We start from the raw sequence: 12,848 nt of genomic DNA on the forward strand, positions 1-12,848 counted from the left end.
CTGGAATTAGCACTTACTTGGTCACGTATGAAAACTGTCCAGAGCTATGTGGGAGTGTGTACTTTAAGGAAATCAGTTTTCAGATTCATATATCCTCTTTCCTAAAATTGATCCTCTAGAAAGTCCTTTTGCACTGCCATCCTTTTTTCCCATTTTCCCATTCACACTTTTCCTGTTTCCACTTTATAAAGAAAAAACAATTTTCTACCCTTAGTGACTCTCACTCTGATTCATTGCCCTGGGAGGTAAAAACTTCTGAGCCACAAAACAGGGGGCCAGAGGGAAATGTCTTGCTTCAAAGAGAAAAACCCTGAGAAAGCAAAGCAAGACTATGGGGTCCTGCTTCATCCAGGTGACAAACTCTTGGCAATGCTCTGTGCTTTTTCTAGCTGTCAATCTATGTTTGAATTAGGAGTCAGAAGAGAGATGCTGGCCATTAAGTCATTTATTGACTAGTTTATATGAACTCTGAGTTGAAGTCAGTCTTTTTCTGACAAAAAAATAGTAATAATTCTTATTTGATTGATTGAATGGATGTAAAAGTTTGTTTTTCCAATTAGCTCAAGTGGGAGATATTATATATATATGTATACCTCAGAGATATTGCTGGTTTAGTTCCAGACCACTGCAATAAAGCAAATATTGCAATAAAGAGAGACACAGAAATTTTTTGGTTTCTCACTGAATATAAAATTATGTTTATACCATAGTCTTTTAAGTGTGCAGTAGCATTATGTCTATAAAAACAATGCACATACCTTAGTTTAAAATTTTTTTAACTTATTTGCTGAAAAATGTTAACAATCATCTGAGCCTTCAGCAAATTGTAATTTTTTTGCTGGTAGAGGGTTTTGTCCTGATGCTGATGCTTGCTGACTGATCAGGGCGGTGGTTGCTGAAGGCTGGGGTGGCCGTGGCAGTTTTTTGTTTGTTTGTTTGTTTGTTTTGGGCCACACCGCATGGCTTCTGGGATCTTAGTTCCCCGACCAGGGATTGAACCTCAGCCCCAGCAGTGAAAGTGTGGAATCCTAACCACTAGACCGCCAGGGAATTCCTGGCAATTTCTTAAAATAAGACAACAACGAAGTTTGCCTCATCGACTGACTCCTCCTTTCACGAGTGATTTCTCTGTAGTATGCAATGTTTTTTGGTAGCATTTTACCCACAGTAGAACTTCTTTCAAAATTCGAGTCAATCCTCTTGAACCCTGCCACTGCTTTTTCAACTAATTTTATGTAATATTCTAAATCCTTTGTTGTCATTTCAACAGTCTTCACAGCATCTTCACCAAAAATAGATTCCATCTCAAGAAACTGCTTTCTTTGCTCACCCATAAGAAGCAACTCCTTATCCATTAAAGTTTTATCAGAAAATTTCAACAATTCAGTTACATCTTCAGCCTCCACTTCTAATTCTAGTTCTCATGCTATTCCTACCACATCTGCATTTACTTCCTTCACTGACATCTTGATCCCCTTAAAGTCATCCATGAAGGTTGGAATCAATTTCTTCCAAATTCCTGTTAATGTTAACATTTTGACCACTTCTCATGAATCACTAAGCTTAACAATTTCTAGCTTTTGATTTAAAGTGAGAGACATGTGACTCTTCCTTTCACCTGATCACTTAGAGGCCACTGTAGGGTTATTAGTTGGCCTAATTTCAATTTTGTTCTCTCTCAGGAAATAGGGAGGCCCTAAGAGAGGGAGAGAGCTGGGGGAATGGCTTGTTGGTGGAGCAGAAACACACAACACATATTCATTGTCTGCTGTTTTGTATGGGTGCAGTTCATGGTATCCCAAAACAATGACAATAGTAACATCAAAGATCCCTGATCACATGTCACCATAATAAATATAATAATAATGAAAAATGTTTAAATATTGTGAGAATTTCTAAAGTGTGGCACAGAGACAAGAAGTGATCAAATACTGTTAGAAAAATGGCGCTGATAGCCTTGCCCAACATAAGGTTGCCACAAACATTCAATTTGTAAAAAATACAATATCTTTGAAGCATGATAAAGCAAAGCACAGTAAAAAGAACTATACCTGTAAATTGAGATAAATTTTCAGCTCCAAAGTTGTAACAAGTAGCACATATTTAAAGCACATCCAGAACATATAATAGACTGGAAATTAAATCCTTTGCAACCCCATATTCTTATGATGAAAAAACTTAGATGTGCACTGAACACTATGGAAGAGGGTACATATATTTCCCAAAATTCTAGTGGGAGCTCTAGAAACAAAAGTTTGAAAATTCCTGAATGAACATAAGATACTACAATTAGCATTAGTTCTCTTTCTTGTAGGTAATGATAAACAGATGGGAATGGCATGGTCCATATAGGTTTACCTAGTCGAGCAGACTTCAGATTAAATCTTCTGGGAAATAGATGTACCAACAGCGAGGTTACCTGATGACTACACTAGCAGCTGCACACGCCTGTAGGAAAATCACTCAGCAGATAGATTGGGTCCACAATACATTCGTGATCTCAATCTCAAGTTGGCCCTCTGTAATTACCAGCAATTCTACCTACCATGTTTTTTTAATCTCCTATTCTGTACACTAATTTTTTTTTTTTTTTTTTTTTGCGGTACACGGGCCTCTCACTGTTGTGGCCTCTCCCATTGCAGAGCACAGGCTCCGGACGCACAGGCTCAGCGGCCATGGCTCACGGGCCCAGCCGCTCCGCGACATGTGGGATCTACCCGGACCGGGGCACGAACCCGTGTCCCCTGCATCGGCAGGCAGACTCTCAACCACTGCGCCACCAGGGGAGCCCTCTACACTAATATTTTAAACCATTTTGACTTCTTCCAAGCCTAGTTTCACCTCCTCTTCCCTTCACTCTCAACAAATGAATTTGCTTCTTACTTCACAAGGAAAATAAAGATTATGTAGCTGATACATTCCTCACATTTTTGCTAGCTGCCCTATACACAATGTAAACCTGCAGTGATTTTCTGTCTTCCATTCTTGTTTTCCTCCAGTCATAACTAGGAAGGAGCCTTCCTCTTGTGTAAGACCAAGCTCCACTTGTGCCTGTATTCCCATTCCCATATGACTTTGCTCTTTCTTTTATCTTCATCTTTGCCCACTCTACTCTTTGCCATCACCATTGAAACACTGAAGTTTCCCCTGTCTGTAACAAACAAATGAACAATAATTATTTTTCTGTATGCCATTGTTTCTCAAATGCCATCTTCACTTTTCAGACATCACTTTTTTGTCTCTTTCCTCCTCACAGCTAATGCTCTAAAGTATTGTTAACCTTCACCTTTCATGTATTCTCAACTTCCATTCATTTCTTAGCCCACTCCAATCTGGCTCCCACCCCTGTCTCTCTACATAGAAAATATTTTTGCTTAGGTCACCATTGACCTACATGATATTAAATTCAACGAGAATGTTTTAGTCCTTAACCTACTAGATATCTCAGAAGTATTTGATTCTGTTGCTATTCCCTTTTTCTTTAAATCTTTTTATTTATTTATTTATGTTTGCTCTTGACTTCCATGATGTCACATTCACAGGCTTTCCTTCTATCTCCCTTCTTTGCTACACAGGCATCCCCAAACACTCCATACTAGACCCAGAGCTGCCTGGCTTGAGTTGTGTAACATTTGCCCACAACTAGGCCTCCATTTCTTTACATTCTATCCTATCTTCCTAAATCATCTCATTCATTTTCATGGTTTCAGTTGTTATTTATATGGAACTGGCCCCCAGATTTTAACCTCTAAGCTTCAAACCCATATATCTGCTTGCTGATGTGGCATCTTCTATTAGATATCCTGAAGGTACCTCAAACTCACGTTCAAGACTGAATATATCTTCTTTGCCTGAACCTGGCTATCTTTCAGTGAATGACACAAACATATGTCCATTTACAGGAGGCAGAAATCTAGTACTCTCTTGGTTCTTGATTTTCTTTCCACCTTCAGGTATAAACCATCTGGAAGATTTAAACTACTAAAATTCTCTTGCATCCTTCTCTTTCTCTATAGCTTACTTCCACCATCTCAGTTTAAGAAACCAATATGTGTGGGCCACTAAATAACACTTATTATTCTCTATACAGACACAAGTTCTGATCCATTTTCCATCATAACCAGAGTGTTCTTTCAGAGAAAGAAAAGCAAAAAAATAACCAAGCCTAACCATGTTACTTTCTTGGTGAAATCTTTTAAGTTTCCGTTCATAATATACACTCCAATAGCCTTACCATGGGTCCTGCATGATTGGTTTTGACAATTCCATTCTCATCCAGTGTCTTTGCTACAGTTATTCTGGCCTGATTATTTTCCTGTTTCCAAACACTCCAAGCTCTCTCCTATACCAGTCTCTTTGAACCTGATTTTTCTTCTCTCTAACATGCTCTTATTAACAACCTTTGCACAGTGAATTTCCATTAATTCTAGAGCATGGCCCCAAAGTCTGTTCCTAACCAGCCTCCAAGATATACTGAATGACACTTTGCATTTTTACTTTAGGACAATTTATACTATAGTATCTTTGTGAGTTTTAGGTTGATGTTTGTACCCTTGCTAGAATGCAAGCTCCATAAGGGAAGAATTGTGTTTATTTTGTTCACAGTTGTTTGCCCAGTGTCTTAACAGACTGCAACACTCATTTTAGGCCCTCAGTAAATACTAGTGGAATTAATTAACTATAAGGATATCAACAACTACCATGGCAATATTCTACAGATTTTGCACTTACACTTTTTATACCTCTGTCCAGTCTTTTAATATGTGCAGTACTGTGTATTCAAGAGTCAATGAACCTTTATGTCAAACAGCTGGGTCTCAGAAACAGTCCAATGTAACAGAACAGCCTAGTGGAGCAGTATGGCTCAGAAAGCTTCTATCAGGCAACCCTTTTGCAGTAAACAACTATAAACTGTGGTTAAAATGTAAACAGCAATTACTTAAAGGCCCTGGAATGTGAACAAGAGCAGGAGTATTTTAGAAGAGAGTTGAGATTTGGAAGAAGGAAAAAGTACAGAGTGAGTTATCTACTTCTACAGCCTTTAAACTGAGCCAGGCCACAGTTGGTGCTACATGGAGTGACTAAAACTCCAATACAAAACCCATGTCTTTCTGGCCTCAAAAAGACAAATTTGGGGCAATTATAGCCACTGGAAAATGGGAGGGAGAATCCCAGAAAGCCAATGTCCAGAGAGGGGCAGTCCCCAAGGCATGCACCAACTCTGCTCAAATATCTGCGTCCTCCCTAAAACTTGCATGCACAGATAGATTTAATGCAGTCTGACCGAGAGTAAAATAACAGAGCTGACATGTTAGATGCAACCTAAGGGACAAAATTGGTGGTGTGAGCCCATTTAAACTCTGCTAAGAGAAAATAACACAATACTCTTCACATGAATATAACAGAATCCAGAGACTATAACATAGCACTCACAATGTCCAGGATGCATGCTAACATTACACAACTTACAAAAAATCGGAAAAAATGTGACTCAGTCTCAAGAAAAATGACAAACAGTGGAGATGATGAAATTAGATGACAAGAATTTTAAAGCAGTTTCTATAACTGTGTCCAATGATTAAAGGAAAATGTGTTCATAATGATTGAAAAGATAGTATATTTAATCAGAGAAAGAGAAACTGAAAAATAACCAAATCAGATTCTAGAACCATAAATATAATACCTGGAATTAAAACGTTCATTGGATGGATATAGCAGTAGACTGGAAGTGACAAAAGACAGGGGCAGTGAACTTGAAGATAGAGAAACAATAATTATCTGATATGAAGAACATAGATAAAGTATTGAGAAAATATAAACCAAACCTCAGGGACTTGTGGGACAGTAACACATTGTCTAACATAAAGTCAGTTGTCCAACATATAGACAGGCGGGACAATGGGGCTTAAAGTTTATTGGAAGAAATAATTGCCACAAATTTATAGACTCAAGAAGTTCCACAAAGTCAAGAAATATAACTATAAAGGATATCACACCCAATGAGGTCAAAGTCAACTACTGAAAACTAAAGAAAAGAGAAATGTTTGAAAACAACTGGAGAAAAAGGACATTACATGGTAGGGGGTCAGTGATCCAAATGTTGACTGATTTCTCATCAGAAACTATGCAGGCCAAAGGGCAATGCTGAAAGAAAGTAAACTATGTCAAGCTAAAATTCTGTACCCAGTGAAAATATCCTTCAAGAATGAAGGCAAAAATAAAGACATTTTCAGAGAAAAGGAAATTAACAATATTAACTCTAAATATACTTTGAAACGTTAAGGAAGTTTATTTTAATCCATAGAGAAACTATAAGAAGAAGAAGTATGATAAAAAAGTCATAGAGAAGTATGATAAGAAGTCAAAAGATAAATTACAGTAGGATTATAAAAAATATTCAAATAATCAAAAAAAGGCAGAAAAAGAAGACCAGAGGAGCAAAAATGACAACAAACAAGCAACATTTTAAAATGGTAACTTTGAATCTGTTGGTATCAATAATTGCATGAAGTATTAACAAAGTGAATGTTCCACATGAAAGGCAGAGATGGTCAAAATGCATGAAATGGTAAGACCTAGCCCCAGTGCCGTCAAAAAGAGGGTTACGTTAAATATAAAGGCACAGATAGTTTTAAAGTAGTTGGATGAAAAGAATATACTATACAGATAGGAAGACTGAAGTGGCTATATTAATATCAATAAAATAAAATTTAAGGGAAAGAGTATTACCGAAAATAACGAGGGGCATTTCAGAATGATAAGTACATCCATTAATAAAAAGAATACAACAGTCATAAACATCTTAGCCACTTATTAGTGTGTGATCATAGGTGAGACTCAGAGCCTCAGTTTCCTTATCTGTAAAATGTACAATAGTGTATCTGGACACAGATGCTTAGGTAACATATATGTAAATAAATATTAATAAACAAATGAGCAAGCAAACAAATAGCATGTATGTATGTCCCTTGGCAATAGTAGGCAATAGTAGGTGTTCAATAAACATTAATTCTTTTTCTTTACTTTTTCTTATGTCAAGGTGCTTAGTTTGGGCTCAGGAAGACTAAAAAAAATGATTTTAACAATTTTAACAATTTTGTTACGGAGATCATTCAAATTCATAAAACAGAATAATATAAATCACAAACAATAAGATCAAAAGATATTTTATGCTGGCATGACTTAGAATGAGGTTTTAATGGTACTATTTCCTAGAGAGATGAACCTCAACTTTACCTTGAGATGACTAGAGTTTTGCCTGCAAAACATGGGCTTTTAAAGACAAAACTAACAAAAACTAATCTTAACCCAAGTATTTTATTTCTGGGATGCTTTTTCTTCTAGGCAAAATGGTCAGTAGTCACTTCGTCAGTACAACTGCTGATACCACAAACCACTATTGCATCACAACCACCTTATATTTAATGAGTGTTGTATATTGTCATAAGTAATCCTAACCACAACTTCTTGAAATACATAAAATATTCTTTTAATTTGCACATGAATTGGGGTCCATTAAGTGTTTTCTTTTTTTTAAAACATTGTTCAGGAAGATTTTTTTTAATTAATTTATTTATTTTTGGCTGTGTTGGATCTTCATTGCTGCACGCAGGCTTTCTCTAGTTGTGGCAAGTGGGGGCTACTCTTCCTTTTGGTGTGCAGGCTTCTCACTGCAGTGGCTTCTCTTGTTGTGGAGCACGGGCTCTAGGTGGGCAGGCTTTCAGTAGTTGTGGCTTGCGGACTCTAGAGCGCAGGCTTAGTAGTTGTGGTGCGTAGGCTTAGTTGCTCCGCAGCATGTGGAATCTTCCCGGACCAGGGCTCGAACCGATGTCCCATGCATTAGCAGGCGGATTCTTAACCACTGCACCACCAGGCAAGGCCAAGTGTTTTCTTCTAGTTTACACATCTCTGCCATGTATGGCAGAAACGGAATTTTAACACAAGGTAGATTCAACATAAAGCTTAGCTGCTTAAACTATATTGCCTGCAGAAATGGTCTACACTTGTCCTGAATGTTTTAGTATGTTTTTTTAAAACTTGAAACTTCATATGCACTCCAAAAATTTGATCATATTTTAAAACTGTTTTAAATGAAAATTACAGTCATTTTTGAGGGATAGTATGATGGGATTGTAAATAACAAAATCAAAGCTCAGGGTTTCCACTAAGTTCTGAAATGGAATTAAAGGAATGATATGGGGGAAAAAATGGCCACATGTCGCCTAAAATATGGAAGAAAATATCTATGTTCAGTAAGGTAGTAACAAAACAATTTAATATTTAAAGTTGAATTTCATGCCTCCTTTTCCCTTAGAAAATTTTATGAATAAGAATTTCACAGTCAACTGTGAAATTTAAGAGGAAATTCCTGAACTGGATCCATATTATGATTTGCTGATCTTGAGGTCACTTTTCTAATGCCATGGGAATTAAATGTCTGTAAATAAATTGTCCAAAGTGCAAAATTTCTTTTACTTTGATGATGATGATGATATATTACAATTATAAACGTTTCATTATCTACTGAACAATATTATGTGTCATTCACTCTGTTAAGTGATCTATGTACATTATTTGGTTTAAACTCATAAGTTCTCAATGAAGTAGATATCCTTGTTATCCACATTTTAGAGGTGATGGAATGCAACAACAACATAGGGTGCTTGACTAGGAAAGGCTCTATGTTGAAACATAGATAGAGATTAAGTATTTTCTTCATAATCATACACTGAATCCTGTTTACATTTTTATACTGTTCTCTCTGGGCTGGCATGGTTACATGGACTTGAAAGTTTAGAAAGTGTTACAGAATCAGAATAGGATTTAGGACAAGAGCTAACCGGCAGAGTAGCTGAGTTCAGTTATGCCGCAAGCCTTGAGAAGAATAGGTTGTGGGTCAATGGATTCATCTTTCTGTGCTTCTTTTCAGCATCACAGTGGCAATGACAGGATGTGATTTAGGGGTATGGGGCCAAGGTGGTCACTGACAAAGCAAGCTTGGGCCTCACATGTAAGGTCTTTCCATGTTAGAAAACTAATAATTTTATCTCTGTTCCCTAAACACGCTGACATCAAAGGGACTGTGTAACTCATGTCTGTATTCTTGCTGTCTAGCATTTACCTCAATGAAATGCTGTTTCTTCTTTGAGTTGATATATAATTGACATGACATTGTGTAAGTTTAAGGTTGTGTAATGTGTTGATTTGAAACATTTATATATTGCAATATAATTACCACCGTTGAGCTAACACCTCTATCACGTCACATAACTATTTCTTTTGTGGTATGAGAACATTTAAGGTCTAGTCTGTTAGCAATTTTGAAGTATATAGTACAGTATTACTGATTATAGTTGATATGCCGTACATTAGATCTCCAGAACTTGTTGATCTACTAGTTGCAAGTTTGTACCTTTCAATAACATGTTCACAGTGCCCCTCCATCCCAACCCCCGGGAACCACTATTCTACTCTGTTTCTATGAGTTTGGCTTTTTAAACTTCCATTAAATAAGTGATATCATACAGTATTTGTTTTTCTATGTCTGGCTTTTCTTATTAAGCATAATTCCCTCATTATCCATCCATGTTGTTCTTTCTTTTACATGGCTCAATAACATTTTACTGTATATAAATACCTCATCTTTATCCATTCATCCACTGATGGACACTTGAGTTGTTTCCAATACTTGGCTATTGTGAATAATGCTAAAATAAACATGGGAATGCAGAAAAACAGAAAGAAAACTAATTCTAATTCTAATTTTATCCTAATTCTAACACATCCCACTAGATGTGAGTTTAGCAAATAATTTCTTGGAGTATCGATTTCCTCATCTGCAAAATGGGGTTAATAATGTATCTCCTTAAAGAGGTATGATTATGATAAAGGAGATAATTCATTCAATGGGCTTAGAATACCCTCGAGTGTATGGTAAGCATGCACAACACATGCTGGCTATTATTATTAGCATTACTAATGTTATTTTCATCATTGTTGCCATTTGCCTGGAGTGCCATCTGTGTGATAAATGTCATAGATATATCTTGGGAATCTATGACAATTTTGGAAAATTGTTAAGCAATTGGGGATTCTACATCCTTCCTGGGAACTTGACAACGCTTTGCAGTTGACTCTGATGTGTGATATGCCTTTGGTATCTTTGTATGCATTGTTTGGGTGAAGAAAGGCACTGAAAGCTCGTCATGGAGCAGGTGGTTAAATACTATCTAATGTGGTGGTTTATCCTGTTTCTTTACACATTTCTTCCTGAAGTGAGTTAGGATTTATTTTATAAGAATTCGTGGTGTAAGTGGGAAATAGAAACTAACAGTGGGAGAAATAGCAGTGACTCTCAAATGGGTTGTATTTCTGATCCTTGCTTTGTGACTGGCATGAAGGACAGGAGACCTGGCAGGAATCGTGTACTATGTACAGCAGTGCACGGTGCAGACAAGCCACCCTAATACTTGATGTGCCAAAGCAAGACATCTTGCCAACCTTGCTGCAGGAATATGAAAGTGGCTAAAATTGTTCGGAACGATAAAACACTTAGCACATGGGGAGCTAGCTACTATAAGGAGACATTGCTTTTTAAAATGAAGAGCTGTGAGCAGCCAGCAGAAAGCAGCAATAGCTTCAGCTTCTCAAAAAAGAATGTGGGAGTGTGTCTGTGTGTGTTTGGAAGGGGAGGCTTCAATTTAGAACACAGATACTGATAACTTTATTAAATATTGATTTTTGAAAAAAGAAATATATATATTCACTAAGCCATGAGCCGGAGAAGATCAGAGTTGGTGATAAAAATAATTATTAGTAGTATTTCAGTTTTACTGCAAACAAAATGAGTCAGTATAATCTATGTATATACCTATATAAAAATATAACTCCCATCTATATCCCACTTGGAAAGTGGGTGCCACTCTCTCTTCTGTGTGACAACAAGGCCTGTTTCAGAGTGGAGTAATATTTTGTTTCTTTTGTGGCTTTAGGGGCTGGCAAAGTCAGAATTTCTGGCCTTCTAACAGACTTTCAAAGACTATTAACCCAGGCTCAGAGACAAGGGTGCAGAATTTGTGGCAAGCAGGGCCTGAGAAAATGTTCTGTGCTGTGAAATGAGACAGGAAAGGGCCACTTGAACAAAGACCAGGAGTAAACCGTGGCCTTGCTAACTCAACGCAACATTTATTTGGCACCAAGAGTGCATCAGACTCTGGGGAGCCTGGAAGCCTTCAACATCACTCACCTCTTCAGAGTTTAATGAGGAGAAACTATTGATTCATGCGAGAAGTGTTTCCCAAACTCAAAGATGCAAATGTAAACATAGGGAGGGCCTGCTTCTGGTTAGAGAGCATCACCTTTGGATGCAGCTGCCTTGAAAACGATGAGCTGCTTGTCACTGCAAGTGTTCAGCCAGAGGCTAGACGAGCTACCTCTTGGGGCTGTGCTATGGGTGGGGTATTAAGTTAGGTCAGGCATCTCTGCAGCATTAAGCATCCTATAATTCTTCTATGGGTACAGATCTTCTTTATATACTATATGCTTTTAGGAATGTATTGAGAACCATGCTCACGTTGTTGAGGATAATGATACTGGCTACCATTTACTGAAATGGAGTATATTCTAGTTACTGTGGCAAATGTTCAGCCATCCAGGCATGTAATCCTTACCACTACCCTAAGACACTGATATTATGTCCGTTTTAAGGATATGGCAACTGAGGCTTAGAAGGATGAGATGGTTCCTGCCCTTAAATAGTTGAGTGAAATAAGACTCACAAACACAAACAGTTACTGAAAAACCTGATGAGTTCCTGCTGATACATGACAGAGTGAGGACTGTTACAAGACAGTACAAATGATGCACATGGCAAGCGTTCATCAACCAGAGACACAGCTGGGGGCAGAGAATAAGCTTTATGGTGGAGGTGGGAACTGCATTACTAAAGAGGATGATCTATTTGGTCAAGTAAGTGGAAGGTTTATGCTTCGTTTGAAATAAAATGTTAAAAAAAAGAAGGTGCTAACTGGAGTTTTACTGTGGTGTTAATAACTTCCCATACTATAGCTATCAAATTGGCTTTGCACTATGGATAAATATCTTTCCCATTTTATTTGACTTTAAACCTGAGTTACAGGAGACACAAATCACTATAAGCAGGAACACCCAAATTAAATGAGAGTTCGGTTTTGAGTCTACCTGCTTCAGTGTTCTTAAGCCACACATTTTAAAATTCCTTTAGATTATGTTGGGGGGATTCTAAGTAAATCCAGATAAGAAAATCAATATTTCTTATACCTTTCTGAACTCTTAACCTTGCTAAACTGTTCTGTGAGAGAGTAGATACTGACTAAACTTTGAAATCAGCTAACACTTGTGTGTGCACATACAACCATATAGAGAGAGACTTGCTTTGACTTTTCATGAGTTAATGTGAATTGTGAGTTGGAAGATGTGGATTTTGGTGAAGACTTTGCCATTGTGGCCATCTGTTTAATCTTAACGTTCTGATCTGGGAAATATGACCTTTAGACAGGACATTATAATGGACTCATCCTGTTATAGGATCCCTTGATTTTGTGGGTTTTGACATAAGAAAAGGAGTAGAAGAAACTGAATGTCATCCTTGAGTGCAATCCATCTTCTACTATTACTTTATGGAGCAATTTTGGAGGTTGTGTCAAGTATTCATTCAAGGAAGAAACAATTCTAATGCAAATTAAACGAAATAACCGGTCACTGGCATCCTCAAGGAGAAGGAAGTTTAGATAACCTCAATTAAAAACAAATATCACTATAAATCATTTTTTCCACTTCTTGAACTTCATAGAAGTGCTGGTACATACACT

This window comes from Orcinus orca, chromosome 13 (assembly GCF_937001465.1).
Source record: "Orcinus orca chromosome 13, mOrcOrc1.1, whole genome shotgun sequence".
Taxonomy (NCBI): domain Eukaryota; kingdom Metazoa; phylum Chordata; class Mammalia; order Artiodactyla; family Delphinidae; genus Orcinus; species Orcinus orca.